Below are 5,198 nucleotides of genomic sequence, written 5' to 3'. Positions count from 1 at the left end.
CCATAAGAGAAAAGAAGGAGGACGGGCGGCCAGAGAGTGACTCACCTACACTTTTCTCCAAGTCTGTATTGGCAGAGTTTTCTTGTTGTCCTGCTGTTTTTTCAGCTGCATTTTCTGTTGCAGAAGAGTTGGGTGCGTTCTGCACTGCTGCGTGACAGGTGGGGGGACAGTGGGGAACTGGTTAAAGGGAATGTTTGATGTGATGGGAGGTATTATCTTTGATCTGGAGTGAGGATTTTCTTAATGCCTTCAATTATTACAAATTTCAATAGGGCTGAAAAGGCCATGTGTGACATACAGGTAATATATAGGAAAGAAAAGCATCAGTTCCCTTGGTTGTATCAAGTACTTGTATCCCATTTTCTCTCCTTCCTCCTCTTTCTCTTATAAAGAGTAGCACATTTCTTCAAGGTTTAGCTACTGGCAGGAGGAAAGCTTTTATTTGGACCCTAGGGTTGATAGAAAGACATATGAAGTACTTGCAAGTCAACTCAAGTGGTTCTTCAGGGCTAGATACAAAATGTGACTGTAGCCATGCAGAGCTTTTGAAATGGGAAGTAGTGGAAGTTCACAGTACAGCATGCAGGCAATATTAATAGAGCAAGACTCATGCTACTTTATTCCCGAAGTCTCCAACTACTTCTGAACTAGAACCCATTCTTAACTCCAGTCTACAACATTGGAAGAATTTTTTTTCTTCTATTTTCAGCATTCCCATATCTTTTTACTTATTTTTTATTAACAACCCATTTTTACCTGGCCCACAGGTGTACACATTTGGTCTCTGTTGTGTATATGCAATGTTGGGCAGAAATTTAAGAACATAAGAAGAACATCAGGCCAACAACCCATCTAGTCCAACTTTCTATATCTCACAGAAGCCCACAAGATGCCTCAGGGAACACACAAGACCACAAGATGCTTGCATCTTGCTGCCACTTCCCTGCATCAGGCATTCTACGTATTTACCCTTGCACACACACCCCGCCATGAAGACATTAGACTATGGCTTAGGTTTAACTTGGGCCACTTTATTAAACATAAGTTACCAATTTTTAAAACATGCAACCTACTGAGCACACCTTCCCTCCCTCTCCAGTCCTGCAGTAGCCAATTCAGATGACAGAAAAAAATTCCTACCTGGCTCTCATTATGAGCAACCAGCTAATCTCAGACTGTACTTAACTATCATGGCTTGTAAAGGCCTTTTGGTCTTTCTGCTGCTCTTAAAATAAAACTTTTAAAAAAATGGGTCACAGTGCAGAACTGATGACAGATTGATGGGACAATCCATCTTACATGGCTGGTATATGGCTTACCAGTTGAAAACCAGTGTTCCTTCCCAGCACCTCAGGGGGTCACTGTACATTTTTCATCAGTGTTGTAGGTGAAACAGTTCAGAGCATGAGCAAAGGAGAGTGGTATTCATGGAAATATAGATCAAAAAATACAAAAGCCCTCAAGTGAGATTGGTGACTGTCATAGGAAAAAAAACCTGACTATACGATTTAATCCTTATAAGTTATAGTTGTGAAAGAATTGCTGAACTTGTAGGAGAATGTTTTTCTGTATGTGATCTACTATATACAGAATATTGTTTATCATCCATATATGATTTCCCTATTAAAATTTAATAATTAATATATGAAATACAGCAGAGTTCCTTTTATGTCTTTTATAAATAGCTTGCAGAGGGGTCTGAAATGTGGTGAGATCATGGCAGAGGGATTGAAGGATTAGTACTTTGCTTCCACAACAGTTCTGATCCTGATTGTCTCCCCTTATGGGCAATTTTTACTGGAAAAGCCCTTAAGTTGGCTAATATACTATTGTATTTATAGTCCATGGACTCTGAATTTTCTCCAGCATCAAGTGACTTATCTCTGATATTTCAATAAGAACAGTTGTCAGAATGCTTTTGATTGTCATTGGTTTAGCCGCTCTGACACGGCCCAATACTACTTGGCGATCAGACTCTTCTGCTAGTGCTTACTTCCATAAAGCAGCAGTCGTAAAAGGTGCTCCATCAGCACACTCAGCATGGCGCTGCTCAGATGCTGGCAGCCATAGCCTTCCCATCCATGCCATCATATCCAGAGTTGCCCACCACCAAAGGTTAGGTGGCAGGGAAGGCAGGAGGAGGTGGTGGAAGGGCAAATCAAGGCGGCGATGGGGCAGGAGAGCAATTGGACAGGGGAGGATTGAATGTATCCAGGATAGGATGGTTCAGCAGCAGTGGCAGTCAGTGGCGTAGCTAACGATCCTGCTGCCCAGTGCAGAGCTCAAGATGTTGCCCTGGAAGTGATGTCACATCCGGAAGTGACCTCACTTCCAGGTTTGGATTTCACACCCACTTTTTTAAAAAGTGAAAAATAAAAAGTCTGCCACATCCCCCAAGTTGCCTCCCCCCAGTACCAGCTCCCTCCTACTTCACCTCCATTCCCTCTGAGGTCTTACACTGGGCTGCTCCTGCAGCCCCGTCAGGCTCATGGGGGGGTGGAGAAGCAGTCGCCACCACTGGTATGCACCCCATCAGCCAGGCACATCGGGCCACAGGGGGCAATGGGCTACATTGAGCAGAGCCCTGCACGTGTGAGGAGAGGTGGGGCATGCCCCCCACCATTTTGTTTGGTGGCCCAGCTCAGGTCCAGCCACTGTGGGGGGGGAGAGGTGGGGGGGAAGGAGAACTCAGCGCAGGCAGGGAGGAGGAAGTTGCGCCTGACTGACTGAGGCTCCAATCCTATCTGTGCTTGCCTTGGAGTAAGCCCCATTGGGTATAATGGGACTTACTTCTGAGTAGACATGCCTGAGCTGGGCTGGGCTCTCAGGCTCCTGTCCCAGCCCCACTTTCCTGGGAGTAAGCCCCATTGGTTATAATGGGACTTACTTCTGAGTAGACAAGCACAGGCTTGGGCTCTGAGTTGCAATCCCCTCCACACCTTCCTGGGAGTAAGCCCCATTGGCTACACTGGGACTTACCTCTGAGTAGACGTGCCAAGGATTGGCTCTGAGTGGGTGAGTGAAATGAAGGCTTTCCTGCTGCAGCTGTTGGGACACAATGGGACTTACTTCTAAGTAGACATGCATAGGATTGTGTAGGAGGTGGCGGTGGTGGTGGTGGAGGAGGAGGCGGAGGCGGCGGCGGCGGGGGCGATGCACCTCATCTTCCCCCCCTCCCACTGCTGGCTCTGGTGGGATGGGGCAAACGAAGGCTTCAGTGCCTGCAGCTGTTTGCTCTCAGCAGAGGGAGGGAGGAGAAGGAGGCCCTGCAGTCACTTCTTCCTCCTGCACCTCCTCTCTCCGCATTGAAGCGCCCCACAAAATCCTTCCAAGGCCCCTCCAAGGGTCTCAGGTACAGCGTAGCAGAGCTGCAAACTTTCTCCGCTCAGTGTCTGCTGCCGCCACCTCAACACCTGTCCAGGCTCTGCCAGCAACAGACACGTGGCGCGTCTCCTCACCTCCTTCTTGCCCAAACGCAAAGCGAGGGCACCTGGCGGGGCTGCTGCAGCCCAAGGCAACTCGCATGCGGGCAGAGTTGCCCCAATGTTGCCCCCCAGCCCCTGATGTTGCCCTTCTCAGCAGCTGTAGCCCGGTACTTATGTGTAGCCTGCACTTATGTAGCGACGTTACCCTGCACATGCCTGATCTTGTCTGATCTTGGAAGCTAAGCAGAGTCAGGCCTGGTTAGTACTTGGATGGGAGACCGCCTGGGAATACCAGGTGCTGTAGGCTTATACCATAGTCTTTCAAGACTGAAGGTTGCCAACCACTGGCGGCAGTCACTGAATCCTCGCCACCTTCCCAGACTTGATCCCATGGCATGGGTCCACATGGACCTGCACCAGCTATGCAGCTATTTAGCTAAGCAGGTGCATAGACCTCCTCATGCCATGGAAGCTCATCTCTTAATAAGGAAACAGTTGTTCCATTATCCAGCAGAGACCTCTACAAATTTTGCCCAACTTGCTGAATGCAGCTGTAGCCATTTCAGTACTGCTGCAGGGGACGATGATACACAGACACAATCAGATTGGGTTCTGAAGAAATCTTACCATTTGAAGATTCCAACACGTAATGCCAATGTTTTGGCAAACTAAATATAAGCATTGTCTCCACACGTGCAATCAACTCTGTCTTGGAGCTCTTTTGGGGCCTTGCAGTGAAAAAAAGATATACGGTTGTTTTTAGAGCATGTAGTTCTTTGGAGATTGTGATATTCTGAGTTAAGAAGCAGTTGTTTCATAAGAAGCCAATCTGGCAAACCTATATGTAGGTGCAAAGCACATAAATTCCAATGTGATCGATATATAGGTAACATTTGTTGTGACTTTTTTTACCACATTTAGTAAAGCTGTTATTCAAAATCATGCACACAATACTTGGGGGGATTCTGCCAATTTGTATTCTCCTGCCCCGATTGCCAAAAGTTAAACTGCTTGCAGTTTAATTACATTTTTTTCTCCAGGACCATTTCTTTGACTAAGATGCTAATTCTACTCCCATATGGCTTGTAAGAATTAACCTAATTTAACTTTTAAGACTTTGTGCCTTCTTAATACTCCACCATTGGATAAACAGAACATGTTAACCATTTTTTTTTAATGTCCCTATCTTGTAACACAAAACTTTTTTCTTTGTTGTGAAAAAATATTCCCTCGGAAATTACTTATTACTGTCAAGGCAAACACCATGGTTGGCAGTGGATTTTATCGTTTCTCTGGAACTCTCCATCAAACCAAAATAACCTTAGTTTCCACATACAGTACTATTAAAGATTTAATCAGCAATCTGCAATTTGTAACAAATGCTTTCTCCAAAGTCTTTATGCCCTGTTTATTGTGCTGCTCATAACAGGGTGACTCATAGCTATTTATTATTAAAGTCCCAAGAAAATTTCCAGCAAAGAAACTGCACCAACAACAGATTACCCTAGTTTTAAGGTTATGGTACATAAGCAAGACACATTTTGAAAGAATATGTGTATGAGGACTGGATGTTTGTGAACAAGCGTTTAAGCATCACCTTGATGGAGCAGGCCAAGGGCTAATCCCAGCAACCAGTTAATATGCTTCTGGAAACTTATCAGCAGGGCATAAATATCATGTCCTTCCCATGTTACTTGTCCATAACATCTGGCACTGATGGGGTGGGTCAATTTAGCGATTGTGTTCCATGAATTACTGAAATACTGAATAGAT

The 5,198-nt window shown here is 45.5% G+C and overlaps 1 pseudogene; it reads left to right on the top strand.

Annotated features, from left to right (window-relative positions):
• Positions 1-3,613: 3,613 nt before the first annotated feature.
• On the top strand, positions 3,614-3,732 carry LOC136649958 (5S ribosomal RNA; annotated as a pseudogene).
• The last annotated feature ends 1,466 nt before the right edge of the window (positions 3,733-5,198 follow it).

The sequence above is a fragment of the Tiliqua scincoides genome, chromosome 4, assembly GCF_035046505.1.
Source record: "Tiliqua scincoides isolate rTilSci1 chromosome 4, rTilSci1.hap2, whole genome shotgun sequence".
Classification (NCBI taxonomy): domain Eukaryota; kingdom Metazoa; phylum Chordata; class Lepidosauria; order Squamata; family Scincidae; genus Tiliqua; species Tiliqua scincoides.
Note: the sequence above shows the minus strand (reverse complement) of the source record. Positions and strands in the feature narration are given on the sequence as shown.